This window comes from Chelonoidis abingdonii, chromosome 7 (genome assembly GCF_003597395.2).
Source record: "Chelonoidis abingdonii isolate Lonesome George chromosome 7, CheloAbing_2.0, whole genome shotgun sequence".
NCBI classification, from domain to species: Eukaryota; Metazoa; Chordata; order Testudines; family Testudinidae; genus Chelonoidis; species Chelonoidis abingdonii.
The window spans coordinates 7,416,211-7,428,277 of NC_133775.1; the positions used below are offsets into that span (position 1 = coordinate 7,416,211).

Below are 12,067 nucleotides of genomic sequence, written 5' to 3' on the forward strand. Positions count from 1 at the left end.
TCTCCAGGGTGCACAGGGGAGGCTCTCCTCTGGGCTCCCCCCGCCTGACTGGAGTGAGCTCCTTTTTAAACCCAGGTGCCCTGATTAGCCTGCCTTGATTGGCTGCAGGTGTTCTAATCAGCCTGTCTGCCTGAATTGGTTGTAGCAGATTCCTGATTATTCTAGTGCAGCCCCTGCTCTGGTCACTCAGGGAACAGAAAACTACTCATCCAGTGACCAGTATATTTGCCCTCTACCAGACTCCTGTACCCGACTGGTTTGGGTCTGTCACAATGGGCACAAGAATGTCAAATTGAAACATTCTGAGATTGTTGGATTCCCTCCCCTGGCCAACAAAAACAAACACTTTGGCAAAACCAACATGAACTTGTGAAATGCTCAAATTGCATTTTTTGCAGAAAAATGTTTTGGTCATAACATTTCCCCCTGTCTCTAGTTGTGGTATGAATGAGAACAAGGCCTACACAGTAGTTAGTGATTTTTTAGGAATTCTGTACTCCGTGGCCTGAATTCTCACATAAGGCCCCTTTACACTGCTCTGGAAGTTGTTATTGAAATACACACCCCACTTAAGGCCCTCTTACACTGCCAGAGCTGCATACTCTGTGAGTGACTCCGGGGTTGGAGCACCCATGGAAAAAAAACAGTGGGTGCTCAGCACCCACCAGCCACCCACCGATCAGCTGCTTTGCAGGCCCAGCCAATCAGCTGCTCAATGGTCTCCACCTATCAGCTATTTGATGGCAGGAGGGAGGTGCTGGGGGGAGGGGATGGGGCATGGACAGGAAGAGGTGGGGCCCTAGTGGAAGAGGTGGAGAGGGGGGTCTTGGGGCAGAGCGAAGGTGGAGCACCCACTCTGAAAAAGGAAGGTTGGCGCCTGTGCAGGGCTGTGGCCTTAGTGTAAATGAAGATCTGGATCCTAGTATAATTTTGAATTGGAGCGGAGACTGTTCATGTCTGATACTGGTGCTTCCGGATATCAGCTCTGTGTGATGTGTGATGGAGGTGTTGGAGCCACATGGTCGTCCTGCTTTTCCAATGTCCTGCTACCACCCCCCAAACCTTGCTGAGAACAAGAGGTCATACTAGAGCATGCAAAAGAGGTATGGAACCCCATTGCAGGCTCTCCAAATCCTACCCCCAGTATCCACAAGCATACCACTTCAATTGTTACAGCTGTGTTGGAGTTTTCCACCTGCGTCTCTTTGACAGAAAACACAAGTTTCCACAACATCAAGATCTTCTGCCAGAAAATTTCAGCTTTGCCAGATTATTTTGATTATCTGTGGGGAAAACCAAAATGAAATACTTCTTCAATTTGACCCGAATTGAAATATTTTGGTTTCTTGAACTGATCTGAAATGTTTGGTTTCAAGTCAGTTCAGCATTAAACTGCATCTCCCTGTAGTGTCGTATTGCCTCATGGGAGTTGTAGTTTAAAGGTTTGGTGTCCCCATTCTCTTCTATAGGCTGGGCTCCCTGGCTGGAAAACACTGAGGATGCAAAAAAGTTTCTCTGAGTGGTGTGATGGATCATGGGAGTCACATGACTGCATGTGCATCATGGGACATATATTCTGGCCAGGGAGTCCAGTCTGTCGAGGGAGCTTGGCAGCATCAGAGCTAAACTACAGCTCCCACAAGGCAATGCACCACCCTAGGGGGGAAAAGTTGAAAAGTTTTGCTGACAAACTGAACTATTTCATCATTTCTGAAAATTTTTCAGAACATTTTATTTCATGAATAATGCTGATATTCCAAGTTTTTGTCCTGATTTGATACACAAACAAATGCTCAATATGAGAATTTTCCATGAGATGGAAATCTATTTCACTCAGAGCTCTCTATGAACATGGAGGATTAGAGAACATTGTTGTTTAAAGTTGAAGATTCTAGTTTTACATTTTATTAAACAAGAACATTCCTTTCAAACTTTATTCCATCCATTTTGCCTTGTTATGGCTTGAAAAAGGTTAGTAGCAACAGAGAATATACACCTTCTTTCCTTTTAACATGAGTTTTTAATACTCAGATGTATTACTTTAATAAAGAAAAATGGTGAATTTATTTTTGGGTTATGCGATCACTACTTCCTCTCCCTATGAGCTCTCAGATCACTGAGTCTCAGTGTTAGTGAGGATGATGTCATATTAGATAGCAGAATTTTTCTGATGCTGGACAATATCATTTATAGCACAGTTCACTATGTTTTAAAAGTCATAAAACTCTCAGCCACAGTGGCCCAATCTGCCAAACTAAGGTCCCCCAGATCCAGAGTTAAAGTTTTGGGTTGCGAGTTTGGTTCTGTTCCATCTCTAATTTCATGGCATTTTGATGGTAGGTTAGGCATTTCTGAGGAACTAGAAATGGTAACCAAAGTGCCATTATTTTGTTTTAATGATTATGATCTTGAAACTTAGAGAACTGAGAGCAGGACAAATATTCAACTAACCCTTTTGTCTCCCTAAGTGCTAACGACAATCTAAAAATACTAAGCAAGATTCTACCCTCTTTCACTCCAATTTTATACCAATATAACTCCACTGACTTCCCTGCACTGTGCACTGTACTGCAAGTACATAGAGGTAGCCAGGCTACCTTTGGAAAAGTCAGTGGTATGTAAGGCAGGTTTGGGACTCAGCTGTCTGCCCTTTCCACCATTGCATGCTGAGCAGAGGAAGCCCATTTCTCCAAACTACCAGTGCGTGTGTTAGTGGACCCAGGACCATCTCTAGGTCTGTTGCCCAGTTTCCTCATTTGTGAGCTGTTTGCTTTAATACTCTTGAGAGAGAAATAGCTGCATGAGCATAAATTTACCTTCCCATCCGAAAAAGAAACTCCAGATTTGGGCCCTGATTCAGCAAGGTACTGAAGCATGTGACTAATTTGAAGCACACGGAGTAATCCAATTGACTTCATGTTTAGGTTGAGGGAAGATAATTCCACAGCTGCCTACAGTGGCCAGATGTTTCTGGCACTTGCCACTATTGGACACAAGTTACTAGATCAGTGATACTCCGACTGAGGCTGAAGAGCTGCAAGTGTCTCTTTAATGTGTCTCCTGCAACACGATATTAAAATGCTGTCAATTTAATTATTAACCAATCTAAGTTATTAACCAGTCAGTACTATGTTATTAACCAATTGTAATAATACTTGGTCAGTCATTTTGCTGTGAGAATAATATATACCTAAATATTTCCCCTGTCATACTGTTTAATTCACACTCCTGAGGCTCTTTTGGGTAATGTTGATCACTAATTTGGCTCCTGAACCACTGAGATCTGAGTATCGCTGCATTAGATGGATCACAGATCTGATCCAATCTAACAATTTCTGTTTTAAGTACCTTGCTGAACCCAGGTCTTTAAACTCATGAGATTAAAGATGAGCAGCTTTCAACTCTGGAAGAAGAGAGACAGAGACCACTAAGATTATGTAGCAGGCAGCAGGGTGGAATAAGATAGCTCTCAGAAGAGCCTGACATCTGAGTTATGCTAAATCCACTTTTCCAGCCCATAGGGAAAAAGACTTACACAGTGGAACATCCTATCTGCTGAGCTAAAAATAGGGATTAAGTGAATCCCTGCAGAAATGTTGCTGAAGCCCATCTACATCTTTTTATCGCTGGACCTGAGAGACTCAGAAAAGAACAAGACAGTTATCAAAAATCCTAGACAAGTGTAAGAAGATGACACTTCAAACTGTCTGTAGGCAACTCTACTTTAGAACTCATTCTTGAAACATGGGATCACGGTGCGCTGCCTTGCAGTATGTTGTCTAAACCAGTGGCTCTCAAACTTCATTCGTTCACCCATCACCATCTTAAAAAACTGCTGCAAGGTGAATGGATGGAACTTCAAACTCATGTACTACCAGTGGTGCATGTACCACAGTTTGGGAATCCCTGATATAAACTCTCTTTGCCTTAAGGTCTAAGGCTATTTTATCAAACCTAAAGTTTACTGATTTTAAATACAGGCTTCCTTTCTGTGTTAACACAAACACACTAATTGCACAGTGCAGTCACACAACACACAAACATCTTTCTGAATGAAAAAAAAAATCATTCTTCATTAAAATTCCTGGAAGAGAAAGCAGATTCATGTCTGCCAAGTTCTTGGGAAAAAAATACCTACTTTATTCTCCTCTTTAATTAGAAATACAAATCTACCTGAACAGAGCTTAATACACAAGTTGAGTGGCTGGCAAACATTTTAGATCATGGTCAGAGCTATTGGCAATGGAAGACTAATTTTTAATGATTGTGATTAAATCAGATTTTATAACCTTACTGTGAAGCAGAGGCTCCCAAACTGGGGGGGGGGGGGGGGTTGCCATCCCAGATGAGATCGTACCGTGAGCAGATGGGGTTGAAGAGATCCCTAGTGTACGGAGGATGCCATTTTGCTCTGCACCGTGTGACCTCGCATGTACTGTGCCTGTGAGGTCAAAATCATGGAGGACGCCATTTTGCTTTATAAAATGGCATTCTTTGCAGAGCATGACCTCACATGAACTGTACATATAAGGTCACATTGTGGAGAGGATGCCGTCCTCCATGCAGCATGATGTTGCACACACAGCGTGGGTGAGGTCACGCTGTGCGGAGGATGCGATTTTGCTCTTTGCTATCTCGGTCCTGGCAGGAAAAACTTCATTAAAATTGGGTAGTGCCAGCAAAAAGTTTGGGAACCCCTTCTATAAAGTTATGTGGCGTCCCCATGCGCCCCTTTGCAACGTGGTGTGGTCCTACATTAATTTCTCACCATAGGGGCAGTAATGGGTTTGCTTTAACAGCCCGGGACAAGGAGCAGCCAACCCACACTAACAAAATAGCATTTCCCTTTCTAATAAGGTTTCAAGACAGAAGCAATTACAATAAGCCATTAATTGGGACCCTGGTGCAGAATTCCCAGACTTCAACTCCACAAAACAAAGTCTCAAAATCCGGTTACACTGGTTTCCTGGAGGCTGAGAGAAAAAAACACCACCCTCTGTAGCCTTCACAGCTTCTATCCCCCTCTCCTCCTACTCAGCTGCCCGTTTCTGTTTAAATAGCCCAGTCCCAGGGCAGGGAAGGTCTTCCTTGATTACCCCCCAGGCTGCCAGCTACAGCCTGGCCCTTAAAGGGGTGGTACACTGCTTCACACTTGCTCACAACAGACACCATTAAACAAGCTCAGGTAACATGGCCCTGATCTTGCTTCCATCAATGTCAATGGCAAAGCTCCATATTGACCATGATTGGTACAGGACAGCAACCATGTGATAGTGCTTTTGACTGAGGTCCTGATGCTGTAAGGTCCTAAGGTGCGTTTCAGGAGCTCTCTCAACTCCCAATGACTTCAGTGACCTGACTGGGAGTTGAGAGCGCTCAGCACCTTGCCAGAGGAACTCAGAGCCTAAAAGGATCAGTCCCTTACACATGCTGTTTGGCTCTTCACCAGAAGCAGGTCAGACACATTCAACAAGTGGGTATGTTCGAGACTCCTGAGGTGCTGGCTAACACCGGTGCCTGTGGCTTAGTGTCACACCAAATTTCAGCAACGCACAGGGCTCTGCTTTACTTATTTGCAAGCAAAAAATGCTTTTCCTTGTCACTGGCACTGATCCTCTTCTCACTCCCACCAGTTTTACATCCACATAACTCCTTCCAAGGGGCGCCAAGAGCAGCTCAGAGCCAGGTGAAGGGAGGCTGTGAAAAAGTGACTCTAAGCCAATCCCCTGCGTCTAGCGCTGGCTGAGCATCAGGCTGACCACAACAGAGCTGCTGTAACTTGTGCTGGCCAGTAGCAGCAGCCAGGGATCACTGGAGTCCCATCTTATTTCCCCTGCTCATATCCTCAGCTGCAGAGTGCTGGGTGGAAGAGGGCAGTTGGAGCCACTATGGTGGCTGTGTCATGAGATAATATTTTTGTACTGGGTGGGCCTGCCATGGGAAAGCTTTGTGTTGGTAAGGCAATGCAAAGTTGCCAAGATTCAGGGGATTATCAGGAACATTCACTGATGCCACTCTGGTTTAGGGTGACCAGATGTCCTGATTTTACAGAGACAGTCCCGATATTTGGAGCTTGTTCTTATATTGGTGCCTATTGCAATTTATCATACTTGCTATCTGACAGGTTTCAGAGGTAGCTGTGTTAGTTTGTATCAGCAAAAAAAAACCCGAGGAGTCCTTGTGGCATTTTAGAGACTAACAAATTTATTTGGGCATAAGCTGAAGTGGGTTGTAGCCCATGAAAGCTTATGCCCAAATAAATTTGTTAGTCTCTAAGATGCCACAAGGGCTCCTCATTTTTTTTACTTGCTATCTGGTCATCCTACTCTGGGTTCACACCAGCACCATCCAGGGACCTGTGTGCACTCTGAAGCTTGCATTCGCTGTGGAAAAAAATGTAATCAGATAGGAGATAAGAAGGGATGGTGGAATCTTCACTGAAGCTGTTTGACGAGAATAAAAGATACCCAGCTCATGATGTGTTTTTGAACAAAAACAACATCTCATTATCTCTGCTCAGAGATGCAAGCAAACGAGTTCAGCTTTCTTCCTGTGAGGAAAACCCTCATACTGCAATAAATGAAACATCGGGCAAATGAAAACCACTTGTGGTGTCATCCCCTGGAGCCTATGATGTCAGTTTGGAAGCATCCTCCTTGCAGTGCGTGCGTTTTTTAGCAGATGTTTGTTTGGTTGAAAATGCTTTATCCAAGTGCCAGTTATCTGAGCAGGTGTCTCGGCATCTCGTTTATGGCACCACTTAGCTGCTGAAAAGCTGTGTAACGTCACTCCCAACAAGTCTAACGAACACCAGGGTCTAGCACTGAAAATATGACTGGCACTTGGCTTAGTTTCTAGCAGTCATGCCGCTGAGCAATCAGACTGTAGTACAATGCCAGGACAGTTTGGAAGCTTCCTTGCTCAGATTTCTTTTCCAACAGTGCACGGCGTTGCCTCTGCTAATCTGTTTAGGTGACACCTGAAAACAACATTTGTTGGGTGATGAATGGCTTTTCATGTGAAATTTTTCCTCTGATTCCAGTCAGACCTCTATATTTCACAGTGTTTTCTTAAAGTAAATTGTAACAATAAACTGGTATCACTGTCCCTGTTGGACAGAATTAACTCAGTGTCCCAGGCCCTGTACTGTTACTCGATGAGAGAGATTCTCTTGTAGCTCAAGCGATAGTAGCATGGAGGATCTGAATTCAATATTTACCACTGTAACCTACTGTTCAATGTTCACTACACTTTCTCATCCACACAGGATATGATTCAGCAACATCTGTCAGTTCGGAGACTTAGGTCCAGATTTTTAAAGTCATTTAGATGCCTAACGCCCAGTGCCTCGATAACTTTAAAAATATGGCCCTTAGTTCTTTAACTCAAGATGTAGATGCCAACAATGAGCCTCCTTCCCTCTACTTGAGCCACTCCTTGCATCCTGGGCATTGACCTCCATCAGGCTGAGAGGACCCCAGGACCCCAAGGTTTCTCCAGTTCCTTCACTGCTGTCCAGGAGGCAGAGGCAAGACCACTCAGGTTTCAGATACACAAAGCCCCAGCACCTAACCCTTGACAGAGCTGTCAGCTAAAATCAATTCCACAGCGCTAGTGGAAGTGTGCTTCGTATAACAACTGCCATCTTGATAGGCAGCTGGTATATTTGATAGGCAACACTGAGAATTCAAACAAGAGAGTGGCCAGAAATCTTCCACCTTTGCTAGAAGGGCTTCCTTATATGAATCATGGAATCTAACTTAAGAGTCTCGTTTTTGAAAAACTTACTGGATTTCTTTCCACACAACTTAACTTCCCCACCCAGGACATTTTCAAAATACTTACGGATTTAAGAGCAATGGGAGACTTGTTCTATTACATCTTTTGAAAACTCTCCTCCAGAAAAAGCTTTTGCGAACCTGTAAATGAATCCACTCTCCACTAGGTGTCCCCTTGCGGCCAGGCATGGCATAGCAGATCCCTTGCTCCCCTGCCAGTGGCTGCTCTGGTTTCTCTTTCAGCGACTTGGCCCTCTGGCCAGGTTCCCATTTTAAGTCCACCCCTTCTGGGGTCACAACTGTCCAAACTGAAAGTCCCCAAATGACTCTAATGCGGACAAAATTCTTCCACCACCTCTGGGGCTATTCCTCTGCTTGCCTACAGGGCTTAGCCTGGAGCCCCCCCACCTCCCGGTGGGGTTGATAAGCTTCGCAATGGGCTTGTATTCCCCCTTGCTTGGGGCCAGTGGGGGAATGGAACCCAATCCCACTCTGGGTTCTGGCCCAGGGCCCTGAACTGAAGAGTCAGCTCTACTCCTTGAGCTGTCTTGCAGGTTTCCCTTCCTACCCAGCCTCTTATGTTCCCCCTTGGGTCTCTCTCTGTCTCTTCCCTGCTTAATCAGGGTCTCTCCCAGAGCTTTCCCTTACCTCCTTTGAGCGTCCTCCCTGGCACTTTCTCCAGCTGGGCAATGTCACCACTTAAGCCTGGCCTTCCCTCTTTCTACAGCAGCCACCTTCTGCCCTGTATGGGACATTAAACTCATAGGCTTTAAGGCCAGAAGGGACCATCATGATCATCTAGTCCAGAAGTGGGCAAACTATGGCCCACAGGCTACATCTGGCCCACAGGACCCCCCTGCCCGGCCCCTGCGCTCCTGGCCTGGGAGGCTCGCCCACAGCCCCTCCCCTGCCATTCCCCCTCCTCCGCAGCCTCAGCTTGCCCCACCGATGGTGCAATGCTCTGGGAGGTGGGGCTGTGAGTTCCTGGGGCAGCGTGGTGCTCTGTGCTGCATGGTGGTGGCATGGCCCGGCTGTAGCGCTGCCAGCCACCGGTGCTCTAGGCTGCGTGGTAGGGGGGCAGGGAGCAGGGGGTTGGATAGAGGGCAAGGGAGTTTGGGGTGGTGGTCAGGAGGCAGGGGTGTGGATAGGGGTTGGGGCAGTCGGGGAGAGGGGAAACAGGGGGCAGGGGTCCTGGGCAGGCAGTCAGGAAGGAGCAGGGGTTGGATGGGGTGGCAGGGGGCAGTCAGGAGCAGGGGTTCTGGGGGCAGTCAGGGGACAGGGAGAAGGGGTGGTTGGATGGGACAGGGGTCCCTGGGGGACTGTCAGGAATGAAAGGAGGGGTTGGATTGGGCGGCAAGGGGCAGTCAGGGGTGAGGGTTCTGGGGGGCATCAGGGGAGTGGGGGTGTGTGGATGGGGCAGTGGTCCCGGGGGGGCCATCAGAGAACAGGGGGAGTTGGATGGGGCAGGAGTCTCAGGGGGGTGGCGGATAGGAGGTGGGGGCTGGGCCAGACCCCCTCCCCTAACCGACTCTCCATACAATTTCCAAAACCTGATGCAGCCCTCAGACCAAAAAGTTTGCCCACCCCTGATCTAATCTGACTGCCTGCATATTGCAGGCCACAGAACCTCACCCATCCACTCTTGTAATAGACTCGTAACCTCTGGCTGAGTTACTGAAATCCTCAACTCACGATTTAAAGACTTCAAGTTACAAAGAATCCCCAAGCCCCACGCTGCAGAGGAAGGTGAAAGCCCCCAGGGTCTCTGCCACTCTGACCTGGGAGAAAATTCCTTCCCAACCCCAAGCACGGCAATGAGGTACAGCATGTTGGCAAGGCACCTGGTTGCCTGATTCCCCCTAGGTGGGGCTCATTTTATAATCAGGCTGGCTTAGCCCGTGGCTCTCCAGCATGCCGGGTGAGCCACCTCAGTTACAGAACGATAGACCTATAGCTAAGAAAATTGCACTAAATAAGATTTGTGTGTCATCGAGCCTTTCCCCAGCTTTCCCAGGATGAGAAGAGCAAAGTAAACACCAGATGATTTTCTGACTCTTCTAACTGCATTTATTCCAAACAATATAGGTCATGGGCATGTTGTGCTGAATCCTTTCCTAAATACCTGGACATGTACGTGCTTTGTTACATCATTGTGTCCTAGCACAGAAGTATAATCGTCCCTTGAACATGTGTAAAATTCTTATTTAACGTTAATGAAAAGTTACGTGCATTGGTGGAGAGAAGACTGTAGGTCTCACTGCCCAATTTGAATGTGTAGGTGTTGGGATGGAAATAAGGGTTGTGTGTGCAAAAACTGCCTATGGAAATGTAAAGGGCTAGACTGAACACATGGGCTTCTTCCTTTGATATATTTCAATGAGTGGAGTTTGACCATCGGATCAGAGGAGAGTTCCCCGTCACGGGAGGTACTAGACACCCTCAACTCTCATCAGTGTTGAACTCAGGCGGGCGGAGCGGGTTAGGGCACGAGGGTGCCCATTTTTCCAGGACCAGTGGCTAATCCACCACTATGTTGCAATCTTCTGCTTCACAGATGAGTGTGACCATATTTCAAGTAGGGATGAAGCCCATCAGTGATGCCTCTTGCCTCCAGAACTTAGCGAGAAGTACAATACTACAAAACTAAGGCAGGCCCATGTGAGCCCATCTCAGCCAGATGGATTGTGCTTTAAATTCCAAGTGTGTAATAAAAACAGAGGCACAAAGAGGTGGATATAGAAAACGCTTACGCTCTAGAAGGATATTTCAGTTTCACTGAATAAAGCTAACTCATTCTGAATGCTGTTGGCGCACACACATACTCTAGGGTTAAATTTATCCCAATGCCCACCCAAATCAGCATCTTCATAGATGCTAAGGCCACGTCTACACTATGCGCAAAAATTGATTTTAGATACGCAATTTCAGCTACAAGAATAGCGTAGCTGAAATCGAATATCTAAAATCGATTTACTTACCCGTCTTCACCGCACGGGATCGATGTGCGCGGCTCGCCATGTCGATTCCGGAACTCCGTTTGTTTTGGTGGAGTTCCGGAATCGATCTAAGCGCGCTCTGGGATCGATATATCCCGTCCAGATCAGACGCGATATATCGATCCCCGAGCAATCAATTTTAACGCGCCGATACGGCGCGTAGTCTAGACGGGGTGTAAGTGGCAGCCTGACTTAGTCCCTTGTGATTACAATCCTGGATATAAAGAAATATCATTTTTCCTCGGTGGAAGGGGAGACTGTTTATCTGGGAAGCATTTCACATCAAGCACAATAAGAAATTATTTAGATTTCCATAACTAGGTTAGTGCATGACTTCCAAGCTGTCCGTCAGGAATATTTCAGAACATAAACATATCTTTGCAGTGGGGTTCCATGGAAAATAGTCAATACCATAAACCTTTAAGCCTGGTTTGATCACTGTTCAACTTCGTTTCAAAGTACTGGATTTACTTCAAATGCAACAGGGTCTATCACTGAGAATATGCTCTTGGAGGACAACAGACTCCAGACTCGTATCGGCAGTTCCAAATTAAATGGAGATGGGTTGTCTCTACAAAGGTATTTTTGTGACTGGCTTTATTTTTGCATAAATAATTCTGAAATATAAAGTTGGGGCTGAATCCGATGAGGAATGCAATCTAGTTGTTAGAACAGGGCATTGCCTGCAGGACTCCTGGGCCCTACCCGTAACTTTGTCACTGAGCAACTGCATGATCACATGCAAGTCATAATGCTTCTGTGGTTGTATAAACTTCACGGGGGCCAATGAGGACAGAATTCAGGATTTTCTGCTCCAGAAAACAATAGCTTTCAATAAACTAGAGCTACATTCCTCAGCAGCCTCTAGAAGGTGACAAGTACACATCCACTTGAGCAGGCCTGGAATTCCATACAGCAGAGGGCAAGGCTGATCCATATGCTCTAGCCAGTACATTAACACTCAGATTTGCAAAGCCTCCTTAAGAGACAGAATATCTCATGCTTAAAAGCCACAGGGATGCTCAGTTTTCCCATCTGTAAAGTGGGGATAATACTACTTGTTTGCCTACTCTGAGAGGGTGTAGTGAGGCATTGTTAATAAATAAATGTAAAGATCTTTCAGATTCAAGGACAAAGTGCCCTAGAAGTGCCAAGACATACCTATTACTATTGAAACTAATGAAGAATGGTTTGGAAATACAGAATGAAAACAGTGAAGTCCTGGGATTGCAAATATATGCAAAAATGAGCCGCCTAAATGTAGTAAGACTGTTAAGCAACTTCAATACTTTC

At 46.0% G+C, this 12,067-nt stretch overlaps 1 protein-coding gene across 2 annotated transcripts in view; it reads right to left on the reverse strand.

Annotated features, from left to right (window-relative positions):
- The window catches only part of TRABD2B (TraB domain containing 2B), a 447,226-nt gene that overhangs the window by 32,510 nt on the left and 402,649 nt on the right, over nt 1–12,067 (reverse strand). The gene's annotated exons all lie outside the window — the stretch shown is intronic.